Source organism: Mus caroli, chromosome 5 (assembly GCF_900094665.2).
Source record: "Mus caroli chromosome 5, CAROLI_EIJ_v1.1, whole genome shotgun sequence".
NCBI lineage: Eukaryota > Metazoa > Chordata > Mammalia > Rodentia > Muridae > Mus > Mus caroli.
Window position 1 is genome coordinate 62,797,224 of NC_034574.1, and position 10,188 is coordinate 62,807,411.

The window sequence follows — 10,188 nt, forward strand, 5'->3', positions numbered from 1 at the left end:
CCACTATAAATGTAACTTTTATTCACCAGAAGTAACTGTTGTTCCAAAGGTTTGCAGCTGAGTAGCTTGCCCACTTCTAGTTCTTTCTGAACTCTAGCTGGCTGGTTCAACTCAGCTATTCTGGCTCAAACTCTTCCCCAAACTGTCTGATTCAATCTAGCTTCTCTTGTCTTCTCATTGAATTGCTCTGCTTGACTTCAAACAAACTCTGGTCATTTCTTCTAACCTTCTGGCTCCTTCTTATTCTCTAGCTCCTTCTGTCTTCAGCTGTGTCTCTGTAAAATTGTCCCTGTAAAACTGCCTTCTCTCTTCTTTCTTCTCTGTCTCTGTCTCTCTCTTCCTCCTCCTCCTTATTCTTCTCTCTCTCTCTCTCTCTCTCTCTCTCTCTCTCTCTCTCTCTCTCTCTCTCTCTCTTTCCTGCTCTCTTAAGTTGCTTTACTTTTCTGTCTGTTTTCATGAGACATTGGCCTATCTTATTTCTGACTCATTCTGTCAAAATTTTCTCTGATTTGTTACATTGTCTACCCCACAATTAGATGTCACTTTCAAACATAGATGGCTATTTCTATGAACTAACTTTACCTTGTTTGGTAAAGGGACTGTCTGTATTCTAGCCAGAGTGATTAAAGGTATGTTCTAAGTGTATTCCAGCTGGACCACACAAACCACAAACCTAAGCCTTTGGATATGATCACTTGCCAGAGTAGCCATGTTTCTAGATTAAAGTTCCTCTTTATTCCATATTCTTGCCAGTATATTTTGTCATTTGTTTTATTGAAATTGCCACTCTGACTTTGGTAACTTGAAATCCCAAAGTAATTTTTATTTTCACTTCCCAGATGAGTAAGAAGTTGAACATTTTAAAAACTTTTTCTCAGTCATCTATGTTTTATCTTTATGGACTCTATGTACCTAATTTTTAATTAAGTTGTTTGTTTTCTTGATATTTATTAGTATTTTTAATTCTTTATATATTCGATATACTAACCCTATATCAGATGTGTAATTGGTAAAGATCCTTTTTAATTTATTAGGGAGCAACTTTGTCCAAATGACAATGTCCTTTGCCATTTAAGCATTTGAGTTTCATGAAATTCCAGTTTTTAACTGTTTATCTTAAGGCCTATGCTTTCTATGTCTTGCACAGAAAGCTCTTCCCTGTGCCTATAAATTCAAGCCTATTCCTCCACTTTCTCTTCTATTAGATTCAGAGTACCTGGTCTTATGCTGAGTTCTTTGATGCATTTAGAATTGAGGATTGTGCCAATAGATAGACAAGGGCCTGTTTTAATTATTCTACACACTCCTATCCAGTTTGACCAGAAACATTGTTTGAATATGATGTCTTTTCTCCAGTATATAATTTTGACTTCTTTGTCAAAACAAACAAACAAACAAACAACAAAACCCAGCCAACCAAACAAAAAAACCTGTTGTGTTTAGATGGTGGAATTTTGTCAGCATTTTCAACTTGATTCTATTGATCAATATATCTGTTTTAGTGTCAGCAACATGCTGTTTATTATGAAAGCTCTGTAATACTACTTGAAATATGGGATGGCAATAACTGCAGCAGTTATTTCATTATTCAGGATTGTTTTAGATATTCTGTTTTCTTTTCAATGCTGTAGTCTGCTCTTTGAAATAAGTCATCTTTGGACTAAATAAGAATCATTCTTAGATGAGTGCTTTTACTTACATGCTCAGTATTATTTTGGCACCTTGCAATAAATGTTATTTAGATGAATCTGATATTAACTCTCATTTCTATCATTTAAAAATTAAATTGTATTATGCAAGGAACAAAACTAAAGCAGAAACTCATAGTTGTAACAATTTAAAACTTTAAATTCAATGTCCAACACTCCCAGACAACTAGAAATTAAGAGGACTGTCTCTTTAAAAATAGGCAAGCCCCAAAACTCCATGAAATTTCTCTCACATTCATGAATAAATCAAACTATGCATGCATAGGAGAATGTCTAATGAACACATAGGAGCAAATCAGTTTGCACTCTAAAATGCTAAGCTGCGAAGATTTCCTGCACACCATAATGTTGTCAGAATTGATATTTAAATCTTTCTAATGAGGATACTTAATTGAAACCTCAGAAGGACTATGACACGGAAATAATGTTAATATCCTCAGGACTAAACGTTCATCCTAAGATGAAAGCCAAAGTAAGTCCCTGTCTAGAAAATTATAGAATGAAAACCACACAAGTTCAAGACAATTTAACCATTCTCTCCTAGAAGGAGAAGGAGATGCACAGGTCTTGGAAGGTTACTGAAACTTGTTAATGTCAGGAAGCTTGGAAGGTACAAGACTCTTAAGGCTCCTCTTCAACGTCTTGAAAGATGCAGTGAGTACACAGTGGCTGAGATGAGTCAGACCGAGAACAGCTTCAAAGATGTACAGAGAAATAGAGGATGCAGACTTCATAGGTTACCACCAATGTTGGAGTGGGCTATTGTTGAGGCAGTTACCTTTGAGTGACCCATACTTCTGAAAGGAAACTTCCAACAACAGTGTAGAAAAACGGCTCAAGTAAATTCACTGGTTCACTAAGCTAGACCTGGGTAGAGTTGTTGGTTAAGTTTCTAACCAGTGTGCTGACTGGAGTGAATGGGCATTTGCTTAAATCCTCCCAGGAAAACACTAACCTGCAAAAGGATGCTATGGCCCATAATTGTACATGATTGACAGTGTGTGAATGTTAACAAAGTACTATCATTGTGAAATGAATAAAGGAAAACTGGACTCACAGATAAAAGCAAAAGTAGTTAACAGAAAAAAATGCTTAAGATGACTCAAATAGTATCAAAGACTGAATTTTAAATTGGTGTGTGTGTGTGTGTGTGTATGTGTGTGTGTGTGTGTGTTGTGTGTCTGTTGTGAAGGATTTAAATTAAATGATGCTGAACATATGAAGAATCTAGAAAAAAACCTATTATGCTGGGTAGTTTTTCATCAATTTGACACAAGCTAGAGTCATTTGGGAATACCATGTCCCCCCAGATCCTTATGAACAATCCCATCAATTTACATGAAGTTGATTCAAAACCTCAATCAATAGACACATTTTCACATTTTAACCTTATGATTATTAGAGCTCAGTCAACTGCAGGTAAAACTGAGGAGCCTAAAACCATAAAGGATGTATGGATTATATATGTGGGTTGTGAAGACTATGACATACATAGATATAAAACCCTTAAATTATAGGTTTGTAGTAGCAAAACAAGCAAAAGGAGGTTGACAGAGTCCTGTATTGGCAAAGCTATAATTTTTCATAAAGTACAAACACTACGTATAAGAAGGATGTCATCAGAATTAACCTTTGCAATTATTCGTCTAAAGCAAATCTGAATAATTACATGCTTAGTGTTAATTATGCTATTGAAGGAAAATAGACCTAATATTCCAATTTAAAAGTAGAGATTGTGCTGCTGGTTTAAAATAAATAACAAAGCCAAGTCTCAATGATGGGTTGTTTATACATAATTTGCTTATTATAAAAATGTGATGTCAGGAGGTTAAAGTGTAAGGATAAGAAAATCTACATTATACAACTGAGAAGAATTGATAGCTGATGTGAATATATTAAAACAATACAAAATGCATCTCAAGACAACTACCTCTTAGAAATACGACCATGTTTTTGTGTATGATTTCCTGGAGATCAAAGGAAAAATTAACCAAGACGGCATATCAATCATATGCATATGATTAGGTCCATAAAACCATATGCACCCAATAATAGAGTGAGAGCTATATACATCATGAACAAGGACAGAAAATATCCCTACCAGACTGGACTGGGGGCAAGCCTGTGGGAACTGTCTTGATTGATGATTGCTGTGGGAGTGCCTACTTCTGGTAGTGACATCTCTAGGAAAGTGGTTCTGGGTCCATCCCAGAATTGCTGATCAACCTATGAGGAGTAAGCCAATAAACAGTTCTCCTCCATGGCCTCTGTTTCACGTCCTGCTCCCAGGTTTCTTGCCTTGAATTCCTGATCGAATTTCTCCTAGCCCCTTGAATCATATTATCAATCTCAAGCATTGGGGGGGGGGGGGGGGGAGGGCGGTAGGGGTTGGTGAATTTTTTTCTCTTTCTTTTTTTAACTTTTAACTGGTTCTCTGTGCATTTCTCATCATGCACCTCAAATCCCACTCATCTTGCCCTCTCCTAGTACCCACCCCCAACAGAGAAAAAAAATGTAGTGTAGTATCATAGTAGATCCCACAGTATATCTTTTCTCTACATTTCTTGTGTGTAAATATTTATTGCAGTGAATTGTCTGTCCCAGGTTCATTTCTACCTAGTGCCCTCAGTTCCAGGAGGAATTCTTCTAGTCTGTAGCTTGCTCCCATTCCTGGGAGCTCTTGGGGCCTGCAGGGAACACCACCTGCATGGTGCTGGACTGGTGGTCAGCTCAGGCTTGCTGTTCTCAGTGGATGTTAAGCTACTGAGCATTCAGATATTCATAGGTCAGAACACTGAGTGTAAACATGACTTCTCTCCTCTTTAGCACCTACTGATGCCCATGTGACATACAGGCCCCAGTTGCAATGTAAAGGGGCAGGTTGAAGTGCATTCATTATAGAGACAACAGCTCTTCTCTGACACAGGTTCTAGTCTGTTTCTCAGTGTTATTTATAAGTAGAAAATAGTAAAGGTAGTTATGAATTATAAGAAGAAGTAACAAAAACATGGAATAATTCTCATAAACAAATACTGTGGGTTAAGGACTGAAGTCAAAGCTACATCTATGCTGCTATTGTTACTACTTAACGGCACACAGGGGCCTATCATAAGATTATTTGATGCAGTTTTGAATGAACATGATCCTTCCTGGACAACTGCTATTACTATAATTATCTTCTCAAATGTGGCGAAAGAGGAGATACAGGAGCACATATCACCTAAATTCACAAGCCACCACAGGTGGTTTTAGCTGGGAGACTCTCAATAAAATTATATACTTTTCACCTAATCCCTGCCTACGGCATATTCTTTTGTGTGCATTCTGAGACGTGATTTCCTGCCCACTGCCCCTGCATTCCTCCTTCTGATTCTACCCCCTGAAGGAATGATTTCTTGGCTATGCTACTGGGTCTCTGTACGCAGCCCTGAGCTAACCTGTAAACTGAAAGCACGATACCAGTTGCACAGATGTCCTGTGACAAACATCCCAACCTTCCTATCAAATGCTGGGATCCGCATCTTCCCAAAGCTTTTCCAGGTTTGCTTCCTAGTCATTCTTCTTCTGTCTGTTTATGTTGCTACATCTCCTACCATTTATCTCCCTTTGAATTCAATGTGTCTGGCTCACCAAAGCAGTATTTATGACAAGACATGGTGATTCTTGTCACGTTGTTCTCCACAATGAGTGGACTCCTACTGATCAGGGGACAAATGCTTTAAAAAAAACATTTCCTGTTTTGTAGCTTTTTTGGTCTATATTTAAAGAAAGGACTATACTTCCTGAACTCCAATGAATACTTTCCGATGGACTTGAAAGCACAGCCTTCACAGAGCTAAAGTGACCTTTGTGTATTCTGCCTTATGAAAATGAAACAAACTGGCAGTTAAACAAGTTCTTTAAGGTGACTGTGTCCAACACAGCCATCTGTTCCCAACTTGTCTCATTTTAATTTGCTGTCTCCCTTTCGGCAAACAGATAATGAAGAAAGGAAGTAGGAGGAGGAGAAAGATACAAACCTGTACTTAGTGTTCAGAGAGGTAGGACTAAAATAAACCTTGCTAACACGTTCTTTTTCACCTACCCACAAGGGGGGGGGTGGTCTCAGACTGGGCACTATTTGTCTCCTTGATATTTGGTGGCTCCTTTGGTGTCACTAAAGGAGAATGAGGAGTGACAGCATCTGTTTCAGATTGTTTCAAAATGTTTAAATTGGGCAGAATTGCCGAGTGCAGCTTAAATAAACCCAGGAATGTACACAGTATGAATATGTGTTAGTATATTAAACATAGAGAAAGCCAGCATGGGTGGTTCTTCTATTTCACATGCCTCTCCTCTTTGCCAGCATTTTCACCAGTGGCTCCCAGACTATTTTTAAATATAAACTTCCAAATCACTGACACATTTTCTGAGGATAGGTGAATCTTTAATCCTTCATGGTATGTCTGGGGATTTTCTCAAAACACAGCTTGTATATGGCCAGGCTAAAAATACAGCAGAAACTATGAAAATGTAAACATTCTCTCTCTCTCTCTCTCTCTCTCTCTCAACTTCTCACAACTGGCATACAGTTTCTGAGGAAACAAGCATAATATGAAAGACATTTCCAACTAACAGTCCTATGTACTGCTAAATAAATAATTGTGTTTATTTGGGAAATAGTTAATGCAATTACTTCCAGACATACTTTTTTAAAAAATCTGAGCCGGGCGTGGTGGCGCACGCCTTTAATCCCAGCACTCGGGAGGCAGAGGCAGGTGGATTTCTGAGTTCGAGGCCAGCCTGGTCTACAAAGTGAGTTCCAGGACAGCCAGGGCTACACAGAGAAACCCTGTCTCGAAAAACCAAAAATAAATAAATAAATAAATAAAATTAAAAAAATCTGAGGAGACTTTTGTTGGTGTGCATATATATGTGTACATACACACACACACACANAGAGAGAGAGAGAGAGAGAGAGAGAGAGAGAGAGAGAGAGAGAGAGAGAGAGAGAGAATTAGATGATTCAGGTACTAGGTACAATCACAGTTCTGTGCAAACTTCTTCATTATATACTTCCAGAAGTGTATGCTACATACCCATTAGAGAATGCCTGTCCATTCCCTCAGCTTCTGGTAACTGATGCTATTTATCTATTTTTATGAATTAATCTATTTTGGTATGTGTTGTAGGTATACTGGTATGTATCTTTTTGGGCTTGCCTTATTTGTAACTATACACCCTACTGTTAACAGGTTTGTACATGTTACAGCAACAATCAAGAGTTCTTTGCTTTTTAGGACTGAATAGGCCTTAAAAAGGTCATCCGGCTATTCTCGCCCTCTGCTTACTTTTCCTAATGCTTACATGTACATTAGCATTCCTACTTTTTGCTTTCAATTTGCAAGTATATTTCTAGAAGTGAAATTGCTGGATTGTGAGACAATCCCTACTTATTACCAATTATTCACAGTTATCCTAAATTCATAACGATATTTCCTTCTTAGTATTCTGTGTTTTTCTGCAGGAAGATACACTCATGTATATGATAACAATTTACTAAAAATTTTATTATTCACAGCATGTCAGCAAGATTCAAGGAGAAAGACAAGATGTCAGATGTCAAACTTTCTTTTCTTTCTTTATTTCTTCCTTTGCTTGTTTCTTTCTTTTATTTATTTCTGAGCAGAATCTCTGTGTATCCTGGTTGGCCAAACTTCTCAGGCTGACATCAAGTTCATTTAGTTTAAATATTATCTATCAGTATAAATTATTTATATTTATTGGTACATTAATATTTTATGGGTCCTTGCTTATTATTAGACTGTACAAAATCAACATTTACATGTATAGCCAAATATTAATTTTTTCTCTGAGGTTGCAAGAATGTCATATTGTATTCTTTTTTAATATATTCAATGTGTAACAGTACTTTAGACAGATAAGACAAGTAGGCTAATTGCATTCATTATCTTTTCATTATCTTACGAAGTAATGAAACTGGGTTATGTGCTTAACCTGCATCCTTTACGACTTAGGAAATATTATGTTTGTTTTAGGGATAAAGAGTTCAGACTGACTAAGCTACATCCCTCACTCTTTGGCTGTTTGTAGCTTTCTAAATACAACCACCTGATGTGATCTCCATGTTAAGGCCATTTTTAACCAACCCATTCTCAGCATCCCCTCCTCAAATGGCTGGTAGATAGAAAATGTCAGCGGTAAACTGACATCATTTTTCCATTTTGGACATCATTCATGTGCAAACAGACTGGCTGCACTGGAAGCAACAGTTCATCTTCAGTCCAATGCCAGTGGCTGGACACATGGTTTACAAGGGGAAAGTCATGATCACATGTCATAACATAGAGAGATTTCTCAATGCTTTGAGGACTTCTTTAAAAAGATGTTTTGTAATATGTATATATATATATATATATATATATATATATATATATGCATTTTGATTATATCATGCCGACATACTCAATGCATTTCGGTGCCTGTGGAGGCCAGAAAGCATTAGAACCCCTGGAACTGGAGCTGTGAATAGTTGTGAGCCAGCATGTAGGTGCTGGGAATTAAACCCCCAGATCCACTGAAAGAACAGCTAGTTTTCTTAACTGCTGAACCATCTCTCCAGCCCTGATTTTACTACTTTTAAGTAAAATCTTAATTTGTAATAGCCATAAATAATATTAAAATATTAATCCTAAGTTCTTATTTGAACAAATTACAATATTTTCCTTTCATTCTCTTTCCTTATCTCATCCTTCCTCCCCTACCCCTAACCTACAGAGTTGAAGTGAATAATTGTAGTTTTTTTTTTTTTTTCAGAATTATCAATGCAATAAACTACCATTATGGTCTCTGGTATCTATTAAGATCTTTGGAGACACATTAAGTCTCATTTCTTATTTATATTCACTTCCTCCCCTTTCCATATTTTGAAATAACAAGATAGAAATAGCATTTGGAGATCAGTCAGCTAGCTTTCCTAGCTTACAGCAAATAGCTAGGTGTCAGGGCAGGTTGGTGTACTGTCAACTTGACATGAACTAGAGATGCCTCCATCAGCTTGGCATGTGCCATTGGCTGAAGGCATTTTCTTGATTACTGACTGAAATGGGTAAGTGCCACCTGTGAGAAAGCTTGTATAAGAACCAGGCTGAGCCAGTCATGAGAGTAAGCTGATAAACAGCACCTCTTCATGGTCACCACTTCAACTCCTGTCTCCCTCTACGTAGCTGTTTGAGTTCCTGCTCAGTAATGAACTGTGAAAAGAAGTGTAAACCAAGTAGACTCTTTTTTCTCTTTCCAAATTGATTTTGGTCAGTGTTTAGTCATAACAACAAAAAGTAACTACTCTGGTGTCTGATTTATATTTATATATGCTATATTTGTATTTAATGGAGACAAAAAGAAAATTCTGTAAGCCTCTTCTATGGAATATGTTTAAAAATTGATCAGTTTTTGTTAGGGTATTTGTGTAGGCATGCACAAATGCATAAAATATCATTTATGTAATTTACAGTTTTAAGACAATGAAGAGAAATCCATGGCTTCAAAGGACATCTGTTTTCATTTTCAATGAAATGAGGGATCTATCCTCTTCATAGTGTCCTCCGGAGAGCTCACTACATATAGTCAATAGGACCTCTACTTGGCTTCATCATGAACACAATTGAAGAAGTGGATTCTGAAATGATTAAGAGAAGGGAATGCAATTCCCTTATGTATTTACTGAGCAATTTTTAGAAAATCATAATTTCTTTATTGGTTTGTTTCTCACTGTTAGAATAGGCAGACAAATGAGGTCTGTGTCACATGACTGAGGACAGAGAAAGGTGAGCAGTAAAGTTATTGGTCACTAACATTTAAATCTACAGATTGTGTAATGACATTGCCTCACAAATGTTAAAGAATGCCATCTACTCCATTTAGAGTCAGGAGAAAGAAAGACAAGAAGGATTAACGTACCCTGTTTGAGGTAAAACACTTGTGAAAATCCATGTTGCCCAATTTCAAGTGCTCGTAGATAATGTAGATTCTTCCCAGGACTGTAAGCCAGAGGTCTTTTATATAGCACATTGTTAAATTTTTCCATAATTACATGACTAAACCTCTCAACAATCTCTTTATGTATATATATATTTATATATATACATAGATATAGATAGATACATACATACATACATACATACATACATACATACATACATACATATATACTTGTGGTTCTGTTTCTCTAGGAAAGTCTAATACCCTTGAAAACATATTAGGATGCTATGAGCAGAATATATGTAAGATATGTACGATTCAAGAAAAACCCATATTCAAGAATTTGTGAAACTGACAACTTACTAATCTACCCTCAATTCTTATTTTCATCCAGGTGTTCAGCTAATTATCCAATGAATATGGAAAACAAAAGAGCATCAAAACTGTAATCTTAGCAATCTGTTGACAGATATGATATCTATTTTAAAGCAGCCCATAT

The 10,188-nt window shown here is 36.8% G+C and overlaps 1 non-coding gene across 1 annotated transcript; it reads right to left on the reverse strand.

Moving 5' to 3' along the window:
- Window positions 1-4,460: 4,460 nt before the first annotated feature.
- Window positions 4,461-4,590, reverse strand: LOC115031214. Its single transcript, XR_003836833.1, has one exon. It is a non-coding gene; the product is annotated as a small nucleolar RNA SNORA17 (small nucleolar RNA).
- Between the last annotated feature and the right edge of the window lie 5,598 nt (window positions 4,591-10,188).